This window comes from Solea senegalensis, unplaced genomic scaffold (genome assembly GCF_019176455.1).
Source record: "Solea senegalensis isolate Sse05_10M unplaced genomic scaffold, IFAPA_SoseM_1 scf7180000014654, whole genome shotgun sequence".
Lineage (NCBI taxonomy): Eukaryota > Metazoa > Chordata > Actinopteri > Pleuronectiformes > Soleidae > Solea > Solea senegalensis.
Window position 1 is genome coordinate 164,354 of NW_025321090.1, and position 21,675 is coordinate 186,028.

Here is a 21,675-nt window from a genome sequence, read left to right on the forward strand (position 1 = left end):
ATATATATATATATATACATGAAACATTATCACTAACGTTAAAATACAGCGGTGTAAATAGGCTGAGGCTATACGGTCTTTTCACAGGAGGCAGATTTATTCCAAATAAGATCATTTACTCTCATTATCCTCCTCTTCCTCACATATACTTCACACTGTTATAGTTAAATTAGATTAAGATGGAGCGAGAGATAAGGTGACTTTAATTATTATTATTTAATTTTCTACTCAAAATTCCTCAGCTTCACTCCAATCACATACCGTGGTATACACAGTAGAACAGTATTTCTGTTAAAGCATTTAAAAATATATCTGAAAACCTTTCGTCATAAAAAACTAAACAAAGCAGAGAAGTCGGAATCGGTTAAACCACATTCCTGCTCGCTTACTCCACCCCCAGTGAATATTCTTATTACTTTTTAATCTAACTGAGCGGAAGGTATTGGTTCTTTGAACACACAGATACAGATGGTGTCATCCATTACTGGGAGTGTTTGTCCTCTGCAGTTCATTTATACAAGGATTAGATTTCACACTTCAGGTAAAATGCAGTTCACAGGTCTTATCTCTAATAAATGAAACTACCATCTTGTAAAAAAGATTTAGTTTTACTTGAAATAAGGTCAACGCTTTACACACCAACAGTTACATCAGTAAACACTTTTATGAGTTAGACTGTAAACAACTCGGCTGGATCAATATCAGTGTTATAAAATCCCAGTTACATATCACTTTAAAAGTAACCTCTTGAGTTGTCTTAGTGATTCGGATTTTCGGGATTTATATTATAAAATACTTCTACACACATTAAGATGGTGCTTGCAATGAATTTCAAGCAACTGTATTTATGGTAATTAAAGAAATGAATTCACGTGGGCATGAAAAACAAGGGCATACAATAACATTGCTAATATTTGACCTTGTTTATGTAGATAAGTTGATTAGTTGACATTAAATAAATATTTGATTATTTCCATTACAGGCTTAGCTTTCTCCAGACAAAGAGATATAATGTAACTGTGTTTAAATATGTGTGATTGAAAACTGAAGAAAACAATGATAGCAGATGTGTTTTTGTTGTTTTTTTGGTTGTATGTTGCTTTACCCAGTCGATGGTTCATGTGATGAGCTTCATACACGAGTGCAAAACCTCAAAGCCGTGTAGTTCTCGAAGTTTGTTCAAGTGTCTGGAAATGAAGACAGAAGACAAACAAATTAGCTTAGCTTCAAGTCGAAACTATAATATGGAAATTTATGAGAGATCAGTGCGTCGCATCAAGTAGCGATCTGTAACCCGAAAAAAATAAATAAATACACAATAAATGTCTTTGTAGAAATGCACACTCGTCATGTATTATTTTCTTTAATGCTGAATATTTTACGACAAAGCCAAGCGTAATTTAGTTCTTTTTGCACGTTATTACTATGTATTTAATTTCTAGCAAACCATCAGGGCACCTGGGCTCAGATTGACACAGCTTCCCCAGAGCAATTGCAGAGTTTTTTTGCACAGCTGACTTCGTTGCATCCCCTGCCGAGAGGCGTAGCAGCAGCAGCACAATATCCGTGTTAAGCAGTCTGCTGGCAATTCCCTCCAATTCAAGGCAGTGGGCCAAGCAGAGTGCGGCATTTCCTGACACCAATTCGTCAGAACTTGAACGCAGCAAATGACTCAAAGTAGAGAGTTCTATGGTAAACAATAGTGACAAAACAAAGCAGAAGAGGATTCAATTGCACTTGCACAATAATATCAACATGTAAACACTGTAAACTCTACGTTCACTCATACATGCACACGAACACACACACACTTGATTTGCATTTTAGGTCAACCCTGAAATATTATTCATGGATTAATGAAGGAGCTTGTAAGAGTAATGCTGACATGTCAATCATTCCTCACTTTTATCAGACTTCACCAGCTCCTCCCGAGCCAAATGACTGGCAGCGGTGCACACTGTCAGAGTCTTAATGGCATATTTAGTTGCAGTCTGCCCTGGTCCCTGGGTAGGCAAACACAGAAATAACAATGACTTTAAAATAGGTAGAGTGTGTTTGTAAACTCTACAATCAGGTCATGTTACGCAGCAGAAAGTGACTTGTAGTGATCATATCTGTACACGTCGGCAGTTATTTTAAGCAACAAACTTGCTCTTCATAGAAAGCAACAGTGAATGTTTGGTAAATACTCTATTGTGACGATTGATATTCTTGATTTTGTTGTTGTTGGAGCTTGTGAGTCGACCATATTACTGATCAGCTCTGTGTGTGTCAATGCAGTGCTGGGGAATGCCAGTGTCAATATACAGTAGAGGTTCACTACACATTTGTAGTGTGTTTACATCCAGTAGTTGTTGTGTAATAGATTAATTTGGTTACTGAATCTACATATACATGAAGCAGGTCAAAAATGTGTTTTCTCCTCTGACCCAAACCTGATTTTATGTCCTTAATTTTCTTATTGCAACTTTAAGTAACACAAGATCAGTCCTGAGGCCATGACTTTCCTGTGTGTGTGTGTGTGTGTGTGTGTGTGTGTGTGTGCATGCGAGCGAGTGAGTGTACATGTGTGTGTGTGTCACCCCAGACTAATGGTGACAAGACATACACATAGACAAGCAGAACACAGCTATAGTAAATTAGTCCATAACAAAGATAAATGACATGATCTGCTATTTAAATTAGCCTATTTCTAACATCTAGAGGCTAATTTGTGTCGGCCTTAACTGGAGTGAGGTTATTTCAATTATTTGGAATCGCCTTACTCCAGTGGATGCAGTCTCAGCTCTTTATATACATGCATATATGCATGTATATAAAGAGCTGAGCTTAACCCTGGCCAGTCATTTACATGGCGAAGAAATAATCATGCTCCAAAAGAAAAATCTTGCTGTGTCTCTTATCGACGTCCAACAAAATCCAGGCGTCTTGTGAATTTATCCATTCATACGTGGTTCAGAAGCTGTGGTATGTTCCATATGTACCTTCAGCAGCCGGCACATGGTCCGAACCACACCCCCCTGAATAACATGCTGAACAGCTTCAGAGGACTGAGGGAGGACAGTGCTCAAAACACCTGTGGCTCTCTGGAAGACAAAGAAGTGTGAATGTAGACGAGAGAAGATAGCGTGAGGTAGAAGTAAGGAAAAAAGATGGGGAAACAGCTGTCATGTGGGCACAATAACACAAGATAAAGACAACACAGGTATGATGAGGAGACAAACGGTTCTGACTGGAAACAAAATGAACCAAAGTGTGGTTTGAAAAAAGGTAGAGGATAGTCTTGGTTTGGTCCTGCAGACAAGGTCTTCAATCACACATTATATATTTGAGGGCAAAATGAATACGTTTGCACATGTGAATGAACTCTAGAAAACAAAATGCACACTTTGTTAGCAAATTGGTCAGTTGAGAGAAATATTTTTAAAAATATTTTTTCCAATTTAGAGTGGATTATTTTCAAAGACATCAGTAGGAACGATAAGATAAATCAATACAGCTTTCATCTTCAGCAGTCGTATTATAGAAGCAGCAGGGAGCCATGTTCTCTGATTAACCGACGGTATCCTGCCTACCCAGCACAAAATGGCAGCACATGCTAGAAAGATCGAAAACTGAAAAGCTCGTACAGAGGAGGGGAAGCTCAGCGACAGATAATATAAGCTCATTAATTCCCAAGCTGACATAGGGCAAGAGGCAGGTTACATGGACCAGAGTACCCGGAGAAAACCCAACGCACACAAACACGGCAGTAGAACATGCAAACTCGGCCAAACCAGGATTCAAACTGGTGACCTTTTGGCTGTGACGAAACAGAGATAAACACTACTCTGCCATGGGCCCCCATGTTACATAATTCCGTGATATGATAAAAACGTACAAAAATAAATAACACTCTCAGCTCTCAGAGACAGTAAACCCTTTGGCCGTTCACTACACACAGTTTCCATATCCGGATCTCCATCTTTTTTCTTTTTTCTTTTTTAATTTAACCTTTATCTAACCAGATAAAAGACCCATTGAGATCAAGACCTCTTTCACAAGGGTGACCTGGCCAAGAAAGGCAGCAGCACATGTCGTAGTTAATAAAAACAGGGAGATAACGGTTATAAGACAAACATTGAAATATAAAAGTGCAAGTAAATAGACAAATAAAGTGCAGGAGTTGCAGTAACAATTTAACACAGGCACTATTCAATGGATTCCCGTTGTCGGTCTTTTAAGATAGAGCGGAAAGCTCCCAGTGATATAAATGCTGATCATTTTCGTTCAGTTGTGGAGATTATTGGGGACAGAGAAACTGAAGCTTTTTGAACACGGGAAGCAGATGGGTACAAAATGTCTAATCAAAATATCTGATCTAACGTCTTCCTTGGGCCATAACCGTTTCATTCAAATCAGTTGTATACTTTGTGAGCTAAGCTGCTTACAAAGAGCCAGACAAAAGTGAAAATATAACCTCCTTGGCACAGGTAATAACAGTAGAGCTTCTTGCACTGGACAAAGTAGCCCGATGTTGTTCAGGATACCAATAGGGCATGAGATTTTTCAGAAAAGAAAAAAAAACTGTTGTTTTAGCCATATCATTTCATCAAAAGCAGAAGATTAAACAGCTACCTGTTCAAGGAGCTACTGAGTGAGCTTGAGTCACAGTACAGTGATTTTGGTTCATCAAAATTGAGAGGTAATTGCTGAGTCAGCAGAAGTGTATAGTATCTACATGGATATCACGCTAAGAGATGAATACCAAACTCCAAGGTCCCAATCAGCTTCTCAGCTATCAAATGTGAAACCATGCATGGGAAATTAAAGCCCTGTCACACTCTGCGAGAACATCAGCAAAGTGTCTGAATATGCTGTATGTGCACAAACCCACGAGCGAGCGAACGCACTCTCTCTAGCACAAAGAGTCTGAGAGCGAGAGGAAGCGCTGTGACAATGCTGCTCAGTTCTTCACAAGTCCCGATGCATTCCTCAAGAATAACCATCCTGTTCAAATCCAAAAACAAACAAACAAACAATCAAACAGACAAATGCAGCCAAAAACATGACCTCCTCCTTAATTAGTAAGGAAACCAGAAACACTGATGACATCAGGCAACAAGAAGGAAAACCTGTCAGAGAGCGGCAATGAGTAAAAACTAAAAAAAGAGAAAAGGGACAGAGGGGTTGCATTGTGGCATTTGAAGGGCATGGCAAAGGCAGAGGTAAACTGCTATAACAGCCATTAGCACAAGCACCTGCAACTGGAGTTTTAATCAACTGTAATGACGCATGTACAGGATCCTCTGAACATTGTGAATTGCTGTTCCCTCCTTTTGGGACACATTGTCAATGAGCTCACAAGCTCTGGAAAAGGCTCATTACTCAAGACAAATGTCTCTTGTTTTTGTCTAGTTATCTGAACAAATGACTTGTGCTTTACAGGATGTACACAAGCGTGGAAAACAAGAGCGAGCATCATCAACAACTGTTCAATACTCCCAGCCATATTATTCAAACCTTTCAACAAAGTGGTCAAACATGGAAATAATGATGTGACTAATGCCATGCGTTTCCAAGACCTACTCCATGATTTTGTTTTATTCTTTTCAACCCTAATGGGAATTATAATTTAGTGCTAAAATAAGGTTCACTCACAGTTATGACTCCTCCGTCACTGTCTCTCAACAGGCCTTGACAGCAGTCACAGAGTGAAACAGCATGCTCCTACAAAACAGCAGGGACACAGAAGAGGCCAAGACAATTCTCACATGCATGTCACCTCTGAATAAGTGACATCACACATCGTGGATCACACAAATACTCCCTTACCATACATATTATGGCACCAAAGTCAAGAGGTGGAGGGCAATGAAGTACATTTACTCACGTTAGTGTAATTGAGTAGGTCTTTGGTGTACTTTTTTTTTTTAAAGTGTTATTTTACTTTTTAAGTACTGTACTTCACTATTGTTTTAAATCACCTCCGTTAAGCAGTAAATTTCACTTGGCAGTGAATGATGAGATGATGAGAAACAGGTGAATTGGCGTTAATTAAGGTCCCTGAGTGAATGAGAAAGTGAACGCATTTGTGACCTTTAACCCATTTCGCATGACACATTATGTGTTTACATATTTTATTTTGTCGGCAGTTGAATTTGTAAAGGTTTGCCTTTACAAATTGTTCCCTTGTCCTACTTTTTTTTACTCTAACCTGAGTACATTTTTAGACCAGTACTTTTGCTTGTACTTAAGTAGAATGTGATCAAAATAGTGGTACTTTTACTTAAAGAGTAGAATATTTCAGTACCTTCCACCTCCGCTGACGTCACTGATAAGCTTCTTTTTGTTCACAGTTGTCCTCACAATACACCTCGACAGGCATATCCTGTCTTACCTGGATGACTGGGGAAGTCACAGTTGAAAGGTTGATGATTAATCCAAGCATGGGGTAGAGAATGTCTTTGGATTCATATGAACTGCACTGTCTCTGCAATGTAAAAACAATTGTTCAGCAAGTTAAAGAAGAAAACATTTTACAGTCACTGACTTTTTCAGTCATCTAAACTCACAGTGAATTACTACAATAAGAAATGTGTGGCTTTCTTTTTTTCTGAATAGCATCAGTAATGATACTAACAATGGCAAACAGAAGAGTCTCCCAGTAACTGGAATCGTGAGCAAGTTTGTGACGGATGACGTCGTCTTGAGCCAAACAGCCAATGGCCGAAATCAGTGATGGGAGAACGTGATGATTGGACTTGTTGATATTTCTCTGAAATATAAGAAAGAGAAGTGTACATTTGCCCAGATGCAAACAAATAAACATATACATACACTAACCTTAATCATAACCAGTTAATGCCTAACCCTAACCTTAACATAACCACAATTCAAATCTTAGCCATAAACGACACACACATGATATACACACAATATCTTACCAGCACGGATGTAAATGGCCCAGTGATGGAGTCGGTCAACACATCCCTTAACTGAAGGCGAAATCTGTAAGAAAATGTGATGTATTTATTTATTTATGTTAGAAGTTCCTCACTCGTAGGTATTACACAAAGGAACAAACCACGTTTTGAATCAAACAGGTAGATTTAAAATCCAACCAGATAAATCCACATAGCAACTAGTCTCTAAAATGTCACACTTTTGATGACTTTTTTCATCACAGTTCAGCTGCAAAGTGTAGATTCATGGTTGTTTGCCTCTGCGTCCTTCAGTCAAGCAGCAAAAAAGGGGGTCATATCTACCCTTGCCTTCTGCAGAGACCCTAACAAGTAAATTTTAATATTAGTTTGTACATCTTATACATGGTTAAGACACACAGATCACCAGAATCTAATCACTTCATCTTTGAGTAAACGTTAAAGGTCCAGTGTGTAAGAATTAGTGACATCTCATGATGAGTCTGCAGATTGCACACCAACAGAGAACTCCTCCATTCATCACAGTGACCTTTACATCCCAGAAAGTACAGAAATATTCTTTCACAACTTTCTGCAACTCTTTATGTCATTTCCTTATGACTCTCTGTTGGTTTTTGCATCATTGTTAATGTGAGCAAAGCCATTCTTCTAAAATCTGAAGCGCACACTCCATGCAGCCTCTGTCTCGCAAAATCTGAAAAAAAAATCTTCAAGGCATTACTTAAATGTCACATTCAAAGGCCATAAATGTACTATGTTGTAACAGATGTTACTGTTATTGTAACCATCCGCTTCTGTCAAATTCCCTCCATTTTCTACATTTTACATTTCTGGATTTTATGTGTTCCCACTCTTTGTAAATGTGATGTTTTGTTCATAGTTTGTTGAACATGTTTCTCTACATGTGAAACCTACATGTGTAAAAAGTCGACTAAAATTGTTTGACATTGGTTTCTGTGTGTGTCACTTGCTGGACGGACTCTAAAGTCCCTCAAGGCAAATTGTGTTTGTGATTTTGGGCTATATAAATAAAATTGACTCGACTTGAGATGAGAGTGACTACTCTTCTAAAAATCTCATCTGTTCACCCGTGACTCTAAGAGAACATTTGCACCAGATTCGGGGGAATGTTTCTGTTGATGTTTTAAAAGATTTGTAAAACAAATCATTTTATGTCACAGTAGAAAAAGCACACATGAAATTAATCACAGGGACGCTTGAATGGAACACAGTCATCGTTAATTTTACCAGGAACACCTGTACTTTTCCGACTGTGACCAGTCAACCTGTCTGCTGTCACAAAGACGTATCTGGAATGTGTCGTTATGAATTACTTAAATATCCATAAAGAATGATGAAGACTAACAAAGTGATGCAAAAAAATACCAGTGATAACCTGTAATTACACATTCATTCACTCACATATTCTTATAACCAGACCTGGTGTTCAATATTAACAGCCATGACTTAAGATGAGACACAAGCGAGGCGCCTTTCAAGTTTCCTTCCCCAGATACCAGTTCTCAGTTCTCCTCGGATCTGAGCGGACAAGAAAATCTTTCAACTTAAAGTTTAACTAAACCCCATCTGGTAGTGGTCTGGTGGTCTAGTAGTGAAATCAGACACTGAGTGGGGGGAAAAAGGGAGAGAGTGATACGTTACATTGTTTTATCTATTACATTTTGTGTGAATCTGAGCGTTCTGTTTTCTTTTTTGAGGAGATTCAGGCTGAACAGGGTGAAGTGTCAAAGAAAAATAGCAACAACAAACAGGAAGACAGTCGATCCACTTGTGTCAACCCTGCTGGTCGATCTGGAGTAGGATTTGATTTGAACAGGTTAGCTTAGCCACATACATTCTTCTGATGTCTTCCTGTCATGAGTGAAAGTAAAACAAATGTTGTCACACAAAATGTGGCTCCCATATTGATGTTCTATCAAAGTTCTAGTATCACTCATTTCTCCTCCAGTCTGTCTCACGTGCCATGGGTTCCCAAGACCTGATCGAGCGATGGGGAATAGCTCAGTTTCAGCACTTGTGTAACAATGTGACCGTGTGTAAGACGGGCAATGTTTTATTTTGTTTTGAAGACAGTGTTACGCTGCCATATTGTTTTCACAAAAAATACATTGTGGAACTGTTTTGCATATGGAGTTTTGTTCTTTATGTTCAAATAAATGGTAAAGTCAGTCGTGCGTGTTTTTGTAGGAAAAGTCATTAGTAATGAGCTGTAAAAGACTGTAAAAAAACTGTTTTGAATGAAGTTTCTAAACTGTATCCTAATCTAAACTAGGATACGGTACATTTTTGTGGAGCAGTTGTGTTTGAACTGTGAACAGGGAAAATCGATCTCACTGCTGGATGCAGCGACTTATATCCTGCTGTGTTTGAGTGCCTCGGCTGCCCTTTCATGTCTGTTTTCATGAGGCGGAGTGGGGAAGCAAGTTTAGATCAGCCTTTTGATTTTGAGTGACATTTACTCTTGGATGCTACATGTTGATTTATGAAGGAGGCCACATTTTCTGATTCTCAGAGGACATCTCCTCTCCTGGTGGGTTTTAATGTGTTTTCATACACGGTATATGGATCTGATATAGACTATGGTCAGTAGACTGCATAGCTCATCGATAATACAATGAATTCTGCCTAAAAATGTGTTTGTATATTAATCAGTCATACTTGTTTTCTGCTGCAAAGCTCTCCAGAATGTTGACTGCTGCGTTCTCTTCCCGTTGCTTTGGCCTTGAGATGCACACCATGAGGTTCCTCGCTAACCTTTAGAGAGATCCAATAGAAAAGAAAGAAAGAAAAAAAGAACATCAGCTCTGTAAAATGACACATAATTATTATTATTACAATTTAGGAGTCTGCCTTTTGGCCCATGTGAAAATGAAGCAATAATGTGTCTCATTCTATTCAACTGCACATCATATCTGCTGCAGCTTACATTCACATTCATCAGACACACAGATAATGAGAACTCATTGGGCCACTATGCATCATTTGTAATGGTTTCATAATGCGGGATAATGTGTAAAACACTGTCCTTGAGATAATAGTAAATAATTAGACAACCACTTCTGTCTATATTATGCATCTATTTCCACTCCTGCTGTATTACTAGATTTGTACAAGTACAGACAGTTTGTTCCAACTAAGTTATTGCTCTTATTGTGCAGTTGCATTTGAGGACAACACAATAAATATCTTACCTGCGCACATTCAGACTTTCAATGGCCAAACATCTCCCATGTGGCATACGCTGAGTAATGCTAAACATTCTTTCCGTACTGCAACTTGCTCAGATGCAACCAAATGAACAACGGCCTGTCTGGCAACTGGGCACCTCAGTAGCATCTTCTGGTTTTCACCTGAAAGGAAAGAGCTGAGTTATCTGGATAAGTGTTTCCAATGTTGTAAACCCAGTCGAATAAACAGTGACTTGGCAAAGATATACTCTGTTGTTCATATGATGTTAAATACACACATTGTGAACGGCTGTGTAAATAACAGTAAACACAGATTGCCGGCTGCACAAAGCTTATGTGACTCAAAGACAAATAAAAGGCATGAAACAGGATGAGGCTAATATATCACACAGTCAAGCAAGTACACTATGCCATAATAAAGTACTTATTATATTCCCCGCTGTATCAATGAGAGCCAAAGGTTACACAGACGAAGAGAGAAAATGAAGTGGAGCTCAACGCTGGTCTACATACCATTTCCATGACAGATATTCCTCCATAATTTCAGAACAGAGACACATAACTGTTGGCTGTTTATGTCCTTTGTTTTCTGCAACAGGCAACTGTAGGGGAAATAATGATCTTTAAGCATTTGCCCTTTAATTAACATTACAAATCAAACTGTAATATTGCTATAATAACTGGAACATAAAAAGTACATTACACAAACCTATGCCTGAAATAATCCAAAGAAGCGAAATGAAAATTACAGAAAACAGAATATAACACACGAACACTGATAAAGAAACGATATATGATTTTTAAACTAATTTCTTTTATATTTTGTACTTTTTTGGAGACTTTACAGAAGGTTTAATTAAAAGGAGGATATACCGTGACACAGTGGCACTGGTTCTCTTTCCTACATGGCCCAAATATTTCAGTTGGTTCTGCAGGCTCACAGCAAAATGCTTTTTTTCCTTGAGTTCAGACTCTACTTTCTTTGCACATTATGTCCTAACCTGAATAATGACATTGCTAACAACGGACAACACGGAAACGATGTGGCAAGTTAATAATAGCCTTAGTGATCTGACGTGAGGGAGTCATAATTGGTATCTGTAGGAAACAGCCGCTCTTTCAGGACAAACACAGAGCCTTTGCTTATTCCGGGGCTCATCTAAATCTCCAGTGAGTTCATCCTTTCCTCGCTAGGCTATCACACAAATAAGCAGACAGAGAGGGGGCAGAGAATGAGCTCTTTAGTTTAGGCCATCATTGTTTCTGTACACCCCTGTCTCTAGGTCCATCTGTCAAAGCTCCTCTGAGAACTGACATCTATCTCTCCCTCTGGTCTCCTTACCTCCTCACTGTGTCATTGCTGCTGATGATAGTAAAGCCATTGTTCAGTCTGAAAAGGGTCTGCCCTGTACCTGTTAAAAGAGAAGAGTAGTAAGACAACCGGAAACTATATATCATCATCAGGTAGCCTTAAGGTTTTAGAGAAGCACAACATTTTTCTCTCTCTATTAGTTTAGCTTGGCTTGTTTACGGTCAAAAGTAGGAGAGCGGAGAATGAATAAAATATGTTGAGAGTTCTACTGATAATGGGAACGTAGAGCAGGGTAGTGAGATCATACTTGTAGGGGTGAAAGTTTGTAATGTCAGCCCTGCTGGGATCCTTTGGCTTGTAAGTTATGTAAGCTTTGCCCTTTCCAGCTGAATGGCACTGTGAAAGAGACATTATATCACCAGTACACTTTTATTCATCTAAAGGAAAAAGCAGCAATGAATAAAAATAATCTTTTTATTTTGCAAAGGGCAGTCAGTGCAGCAAACATGGTATACTACAAATAGTGGACCATAAAACAAAAGCAGAGGTATCAAATTCACAATGATGCAAGTTAATATTCGGTTCGCCAATCTCTCATCTGTGTGCAGAGACGTAATGGAACATATAAAAACGACTTTACTACAACTGCTTTGCGGCGAAAATGGGGCAAAAATAAATAGTGCTGAAAGGGCAATTGACCTTGATACACTGTTCTGTTAAGCTGTTTTGGAAAAAGCTGCTGCTTCTGCCTCGCGACAATAGCTAAAAATGAGTTACATTAGCAGCATGGAGTTTTTCAAAGTCATTTGTTGGGTCAAAAACATTCACAGAAATATCAGCAACTAACAAAGGTGAGGTGAACAGACTGGTGGAGAGCAGGTGCTGCTTGTATTTAATGCCCTCCCTTCATATGGTAGAAGAATTGGTAAACAGACATCAGTTACCTTTACCAACAATCGCATGCCAGAAGCTAAAGCAATTACATATGATTTATATTTTGCAACTATTTTCATTATGTTCCCCATTAATGTTGTACTATGTAATTTTAATGTACTACTAAGTTTGAGGTGCTCTTTTGTACTTGATCACAGATGTTGCATTTTGGGGTGAAACAATTCTAAAACAGAGACCAGAAAATTCCACAGTCGTGTGTCACAACACCTGATGGTGGAACCACAAAACCCCAACATGAATCTACTGCCACCAATACAGGTGCAGTCTGTAAATCACAGTTATGAGTCTAGTTAGCTTAGTGTGGACACACTATATAGTTTTTAAATATTACACATAAATTGTTATTGTATTTCTTCAACTTTATGTTTCATGAGACTTTTTTGACCTACTCATGCCAACAGTAAACACTGAGTAAACTAATATAACTAAATATCACCAATCAATCATTAATCAGTAACTAATATAACTACTCTAACTGAAATAACACTGAGATCGCAGATTCCTCAAGCAACAACTGAAAAGCCCAGAAAGAGATGCAAAGTGATGCCATGGTGGCTCCATTTCTACTGGACAGTTGGGTTAACTTTGTGTCTTTGTGATCTTTTGAGAGTATTTGTTGTTTTTCGGCATCATGTTGTCAGCTGAACAAGTATCGAAAATGGTTAGCGTGACTGAAATGTACCGAAAGTTACCGATGCTGCGCAGTGCTCATTGTGCGTTCCTGTGCTTTGGAGGGGAGTCTGAAGAAAGGGGCTTGGACTTTTGAATTTAAAATGTAGCTGCTCTAACTGTTTTTCCAAGATGTTTACAGTCCCCATAATAACACAATTACAATTCAGTGTCTGCCTCGGTTGCTGCAATTTAGATTCATATACTGCATTGCACTTTTGCCTTTTGCACACTTGTGTGTGTGTACTATTATACAGTCACATCATTCTCAAACTATTGGATATAAAGTAATCTCTAATCTCCCATCAGCAGAGATGAAAACCTTTTTTACTCCACCATAGACAAAATTAATTATGTGGGAAACACTGGTTATAATATTCCATCTGCAAAGTGGATGCTCAGGTAGCACAATTTGACAGGAATAAGTACAGGTATAAGCCTGAAGCATTGGATCGGACACCTGCTATCGCAGATGTTTGATTTAATTGCACCCATGACAGGTTCGGAAAGCTTAATAGAGTTGTGTTATCGTCCCGCTCTAACTACTTGCTCTTCACACCAAATGGAGCTGATGCTATTTCCCCAGCTTCAAGCTTAGTATTACCCTTTCTTTTCTTTTTTTTAATAAAACAAATCATGGTTTATAACAACATTACTTGGGTGATGGCACAACTGTCAGCACTGGCTTAGAATAGCCCACTCATCATTTTAGCAACCAAATTATATGAGCAATTACAGGCCTTGGGAATGTCTAATTCTGCTAATTGAAATACCGTGAAACAGTTAAATCTCTGCAGGTTTCACTCCCCATGATGCACTGTGACGAAGCACACTAATTACATTTGGCTCTGTATGTTATTTTGTAGCGTTACATACAGTAATGAATCCTCTCTACAGTTACAGTCTCAACAATCTCCATGCTTTTAGTAAAAATGATGCTTGGACCACGGTTATTATACAGACAGAAACAAAGGATGTCTTTCAACCACAATTCTCCTGTTGGTTGATCTCTTGCACCTATTTGAGCCCAAAAAAATGGAAATTGGTGATCTAGAGAAACCTGTTATTGAATAAAGAGTGGCAGGAAGAGATTAGAGGAGAAAGGTAATTGTGTGAAATCCATCCCAGAGGACACTCACAGTCAATAACTGTTTCCAGCAGAATCTGTAATCCTCCACAGTAAAACAGAGGGATCTGACCAGGCCTTGACAGCTTCTCGAGCAGTTGAGGCACTGCTGTGCCCTTCCCCTCTTCCTTGTCAAACTCTTGCTTTGCATTCATCTCCTGAGTCTCTCTCTTCTCCTCCAAATCTACCCGGGTCAGGTATTCTGTATCAACAACACAAAGGTAATATACAAGAAGAAGATAAAAAAAACCTGTAACTGATTTTGACAGAAATGTATTCCAGAACAGTAACTAAAAGTGTAGTGAAAGTCTCCTGACATGACCCTGGCTGAGCCACCTTCAGTATGTAGAGAAATATGTTCAATAATTGTTTAGGTATTTTCGGCAAAAAAGACGAGAGTAACTACATTTTTTGTAGACAAAAAAAAAAACATTTTACATGATACATGGCCATAGTTACAGTGATATACACACTTGTACATCAAAGATTTCTAAACCAAACTGCTGTTCTTCTTTTACCTTTCATCATTGTCTCTCTTCCAGGTTCAATTTCCACTATCTTTTCAAAGCAATGTCTTGACTGCAAAAAAAGGAAAGAGAAAAAAATTGGTTTGTCTCACTGAAAATCAATATGATCCTCATCCGTCCAAAAGCCAACAATATCTCACCTGTGTTGTATAGTATATAAGAAAATATCATTTACAGTACAGATGAAACAAGGTTCAAGACAAACCTACACAGATTGTACACAGGATTGCTAAGAGACTGGGGCTGCTTATATGCAACACACTGTAATAACGTCATAATTATAATTACCAGTGTTCTATATGCCCGCCATACAACTTCTTTAATCCCTGCTATAATGAGATGAGAATCCAAGTGTAGTCATGCATGACAGTAATGTGTAAATAAAATACTGGCTCACCTCATTATATTCCCTCAGTTCCAGATGTGCTTTGCCCATGTGCAAGTAAGCCTTTGTGCACCTCTCATTGCACTGGTGGAGAGAAAGTGATCATGGGGGGTGTTATTAGTTGATTAGTTAATCAGCAGCTCATCTCTGTATGGCGACTGAACTTAACCGTGCTGATAACGCTAGCAGAATAGGAAAAAAGCTTTGAATGTGTGATAGTGAAATGATTACATTATGATTTAAAATAGCGGCTTTATAATCACAATTTAATGCTGAAGTGACCTTGTGGGAAAAAAAACCCTGTAAATTAAGAGACACTGTTCAATTTTATACCTGAATGTTTTCATCACACTTTCCTCCACCGACTATGTATCCTGTGTCTATTACCACATTTGTGAGTTCACTTCAGGACAAAACACAATCCACTGTTTACTCATTCAACCCAGTCTAACACACACACACACACACACACACACACACATATGGTGCATCTCCGCTGAGCTCCCAGGTTCACAGAGAACTGCACTTATGATGACAATGAAAAATGAGGGAGTAACTGAGTGACCCACATGTTCCCAGCACAACCTCACCTTCAGGGCCCGCTCACAGTCACCGATGGCCTCCTTGTACTTCCCTAGCTTGATGTAGGCCTAATTAGATCAATACATTAAACAGCAAGTGGTTACAAGGCATCAAAACCAGAAATAATTATATACACAATTATAGCAGACAGAAATGACATTAAAATGATCTAAACATGGCATTTTTCAGGGCCCATTTCGACTTCTTTGAATCCAGCTATTTCTGTAACATCCTGAGTAGTCTTGTGTTCTGTTTCCTGTTTTGTTTTTTTAAATAATTGCCATTGCCTCTGGTTGCAGTGTCTGCTTCCTGTAAAGTTTCCCTTCTCTGTGATAACCTGCCCCGCCCTGATGTGTTTCACCTGTTTATCATTATCACTCCACCTGTGTATTTAGTCTGCGTGTTTCCTGTGTCTGTTGCCAGTCCGTCTTGTCTGCCGACCAGTAAGTGTCCTTGGCTGGATCAAGAACTAACTGAGATCGGTTACTCGTAGACCTCTTTTCTGTATCTTTTGTTGCCTTGTGCTTTTTTGGAAACCTGTTTTATTCAAGTCCAGTAAAAGGTGTTTTTCTGTTCAAACTGAGACTGGTGTGGAGTCGTGCTTTTGAGTCCACATGCAGTGTTAGTTCAGCCTGATACCTGTGCTCTGTTGGTGTACAGTTGCAGCATGTCCCGTAATTCAGCCATGCCGTCGCTGTAATACTTCACAGCCGTTTCGTAGTCCTCTTGGGCGTAAGCTTCATTCCCCTTGCCTTTGAGAGCTGTAGTGAGTCGAACAGAACCACATTTAGAATGATATGAGATAAATTGCAGCAGTTGTGCTACATCTTTGTTGAATCACTTACCGAGTGCCTTTTTTTCTTTAGCGACCCGCCGTAGTCTCCTGTCTTCAGCATCATTCTCTATCATTTTCATGAAACTAGCTAAGAAAAAAAGAAACTTGTCAGCATTGGGAAAAAGAGGATTTTTAAAGATAGGCTAAATCTGACCATCAATTTATTTCTGAAAGTCTGGGGTGTGATAACTGTAGAGATCTCCACAGGGCACTGACTGTGTGTTGTTGCTAAAATGTTCTCCAAAAGACAGCTATTTCTTGGATGCCAATTGGCAGTAGTTTAAAAATCCATCTCCTCAGCCTCTAGGACCTAATTTATTTTTCTTACTCACTATGATGTACTCAATGTTAGTATTTCCACATGCCTCTTGTAAGTATGAAAGGTTCTCATCAACAACTTTGCTTTTATTGTTGACCTAACTTCATAAAAAAAAATAAAAAAATTAAAAGAAGTATTGGAAAGTTCTATTTTATGAAAAACCACATTGTCTACGGTGTGCTTGGGCAAGTTGCAAGTGTATAAAATTAAATGCATGATAAATACCACTTTTTAAGATTTCCAAAGAGACCAAAGAATGAGTAAAATAGTACTCCTATAGAGCTGGCTCTTCTTTGTGGGGGCTGCTGCCACATTATCCAAAGTGTCCAAGTCTATCTATGTTGTACCTTGGTGTTCTGAGCAGTCAATACCTCATGCCACCTAATGGCTAAGCATTGGGAGAGAAGCATTCATATCCTCTAATCCACATTGATAAGCTCTTCCACTGCAACAAAGTGGTGGTTTAATAACCGGTTGAAAAATTCACTTCATACTTTTTCTCAACCAAATAAACTGGCAAGTGGCAGACAGCAAAAGACACATCCGGGTCACTTTAATGCCAAGGACGCGTCTTTTGCTGCATGTCTCTTCCTCCTGTGGCGCACCATGACTCATCGACCTGTCAAACAGGCACGGTTGATTAAAAAACTCATTGTTGTATGTGCAGTAAACTTCAGAGTAGAGACATAAAAATGGGCCCCCGAATGCTATTAGAGACTGCACTCTAAAATGATGCAGTGTCGCACAGGAATGACCCTCCTTGCCTTTAACAAAATCAGGTGTAAGTTATTGTCATTGCACTGGTCAAAATGACTAGAGTGACATAAGTCAGGACAGGCTGCTTAGTCACACACTCGGTGAAGTGAGTGAAAAGCCTTCTCATTCACAATCCTGTGTGTGTGTGTGTGTGGATGTACACTACAGAACTACTACAGAATCACAGAAAAATACAGATCACAAAAAAAATTACTTACAATTACTTATACAAAGATAGAGGAATATTTTGTCTGGAGATAAGTGTATTTTCTTGTTTTGAATTGATTTGAAGGTTTTTTTTTATAAATCCCACGCTGACAGGTAACATAAGTAGCTGGGATAGAGCAGCCTTCATCTTTTCGGTCTATTTCTTTTGTGCAGAATGCTGCTATGAGAATCTGTGTTTTAATACTAACTAATTAACAAACATGCTGAACATTCTGTTGACATGCACAATGAGAAGATATAGAGCTACAGCCATGCTACTGTCAATATCTCTCGAGACTACGAACAATCTATGTCCATATGGGCGTTTCACCTCCGTGTCGGCTATAATCTGTGTCCACAAACACAACTGGAAAGGTTTATAAGGTGACTACTCAAGTACAGCTGTCAGTGTAAACAGGAAGATTCTTTCCTCTTCGGGTTCCTTATCTACTAATTACAAAACGACAACATTGAAAAGTAAGGGCAAGGATTTCTGCAATGAGGTGAAAGATGAAGTTTTTCACTCACTACTGACACAACTTTCAAAGCTAAACAGTGTGTTGTCAAATGTCTCAGGTTTCAAAGGCGTTTCAAAACGTTTCAATTCATGGCAGGAGACTACAGACATTTATTTTCATGATTGCTCACCTGGACATTCACTCTGTGGACTCTGTAAAACAAGGGTGAGAAAAGCTATTAGAACAACGTTAAGGAAAAAGTCTCTTCCAAGTCACATTGTCCTTTTTACAGGTCAAGAGAGGGCAAAGTAGACAGCTAGAGGAGAAGTCACCAGTTGTTACTGGTTACTGTATACAAAGGAGGCACAGAGGCTGAAAAAGAGTGAGACAGAGTGTGTGTGTGTGTGTGTGTGTGGATGTCTTTACAGAAGAAGGCTGGAGTGGAGGCCGTATGTTGATTGTAGTCTTGTTAACTTGAGTTCTGCTGGATTTATCCAAGGCAGCAATGTAGCAATCAGCTTCCTCCATTGCTTTTTGCCTGATTTCAACATCAGAGGAGTTCAAATCCTTCACCAGCCCACCTGAAAGGATATGGTGACCTTCAATACAATACAATACACGCAGTGATTGTATACTCCGTGCGTCAACATATAGGGCTGTAAATATACATGAATTTTTACTACTATTTGACATGCTGCTTTCATTTGCCTGGACTTGTTCAGGCAACCGACAAAGTTGATCGAAAGACGCGTTTATCTCACACATGAATCACTTTGGTTCTTGACCAGTTCTCATGGCAGGCCCAATGCATATGCCCAACACGAGATTGGGATTTACCTGTGGGGGCTACAGGCAAGTTCCAGATCAGTGTAACATTAGGTGTTCTGTGTAGCAGCTATGACACTACGTGGTGTCATTTTCTTTCATGCACAGGTGTCATTCACTACTGTGCTGCAACAGCAGCGCGGGAGAGTGACAACCCCATACTCCACCACTTGCAGTAGTTATGGCTCATATTATGGGCTACTTGAGCTACTTTCTTGTTAGAAATGTCCCCAAATGAGGCTGTGCTATTATTGACACAGTATTGACACAACATTTACAGTAGAGGTTTTTTTTTGTTTTTGTTTTTTTAAATACAGTATTTTATTTTGACATATACATTTATGTACATTTTAATGTATTTTTGCTCATGCATGGAATATATATAGTAAACAAGTCCATTAAACCAGACTCCTTCCTCAACTTTACATATATATCTTATATACATATAGATAGATATAGATATATTTGTTTGTTTGTTTCAACATCATTGGGCTGTCTGAATTTCAGTGAGCTGGAGAATCTATCTGGAGCTCACTCACACGCCTGTTTAGCCTTAGCAAGCTAAGGTTAACAACTGAAATACTCACTTATTTCGTCAACATTCTTCAAAAAACTCTCGAACTCGTCATGTTTGTCCATCTCTAGAGGCTGCTTTTATTAACTCCACTTTGTTCCAGCTGCTTCTTCTTTGGAGCTCGTTGTCGTCTGTTTATTTGTTGCCTGATGTTTGTGTGGCGTTCTTATTCGTAAGTATCGACACTGGGTCACCGTGGTAACGAGAAGCGAGACCAGGCAACTGCCTGTAATGGATGATGCAATCCAGAGGGGGGCGGTAATGCAACATTGTCCAAAGAAGAAAGTTTAGCTGAGGCACTTATGCAACATCTTGGGAAAGTAACTGCAGTAATTAAACACCACTACTCGGTTTAGTTAGTTTAGTCGGGTTAGTTAGTGAGTTACTAACTTGCCTAAACTGACTATACCGACTTAAAATAAACCATTACAAACTGCCATAAAACATAAACGAAGACGATGGCAACTTAAACCTGCCACTTCTAAAGCTGAGAATGCACAATGTGTTTGTTTGTTTTTTAATTATCATTATCCTCTTTCCATTGAATTGAATCCTTTATAAAAGCCAGGTAATACAATAACTGCGTGTGATTCCACACATCCACACAGATCTAAAATTATTCTTGATTACTTATGTTTACTGCCAGTCTTTGAGCCCAATTGGGCATTATTATTTGTCCAAGGTCTCTTCTTAAATGTTTGGCAAAAGCAAGGGCAGACAATTTGTAAATCTACATTAGAAGTGTGACAATGAATCTCTGTTTCATTGCAATACAAATTTAAAAAATGAATGAAAATCCAGTAAATAAACAAGCTGAGAGATTTCACTGGCTGATTCAATGGCCTGTATCTACACAACTGTGTTCTCAGTAAACACCTTTAAAAGCAGCATTGCACTCTGGGGATTGGGTTGTCCATGTCTTGCCTCATTCACAAACCTTTCTTCTTCTTTTTTTTATGAATGACTGTGAATAGTTTAATGGCCACCATTTCTTCATCAGACTGTGAAGTGCTTTCTTGTGCCTTCCCTGCACATGCACTCTGTACAGCAGTGCAGACAAGGTAAATATCTTACATTACACACAGATACTCAGCACTTCAGTGAGCCTGCTTTTAGTGTGCCGCATTGCATGACAGCACTTTTATGTCTTCTTTTACCTCAGTAATGGTTCAACACTGCCTCCCTGTGGTCTGGTAAGCAAAAGTCATGTGACACACATTCTACACATTCCATAACAGTGGGGGAGGGAGTAATAGGTGATAGGATTTCTTATGGGAATACAAATTATTTATATGTATTGAGTTGAGTTGAGCAAGAATGCATTATTTACATCATATAATTTCATACTGTACATGTATATATACTAGGTCTGTCTCGGGTGGATGACAAAGGGTTATTTCACATTTCAGGCATTTGATTTTTCAGCCTTTTAACAAAATAACTCATAGTATTGTTCAGATATGAGCAGAGACATATCTTGGTGAAGTATTTTAATCAAACATCACCCAAATTTAAAATGTTTCCATGCTGTTGTGAATCGTAGGTTTGAACATTTTTGTATCTTACACAATTTTTATCCCTTTTCTCGTACTGTTTTAAATTTTAAATGACACGTATTGATGTAACTGTCTCCTGCAGTTTTATTTCTGACTTTAAAAGAAAAAAATGCACGTTCTCTGAAGCACACAGCTGGAAAATCGCTTTCTTTACACATACTGAACCTAATGAAGTGTCCCAAAAAAAGAATGGGGCCACTGACCTTCTCATTCCAGAGCCACAGCTACATCCTAGTCAGCGTCGACCACAGACAATGAGATTGTTTATCCTTGCACATCACATGCTCATTCATTCTTCACTTTGATCTTGTTGAACTATTTAGTCATTTTGAATGTTTTGTTGAATAAAACACAGCTGTCGTGTGTGTTTTTCAAAGTCTACTAAAAGCAGCCTGGAAAGTTTTCCACTAACAAGACCTCAGCAGTGAGTGGGATTCAGGATTATGATTAGCCTTTGT

At 38.8% G+C, this 21,675-nt stretch overlaps 1 pseudogene; it reads right to left on the bottom strand.

The window, feature by feature from the left end:
- Positions 1-589: 589 nt before the first annotated feature.
- Positions 590-19,862, bottom strand: LOC122761357 (annotated as a pseudogene).
- Positions 19,863-21,675: the final 1,813 nt, after the last annotated feature.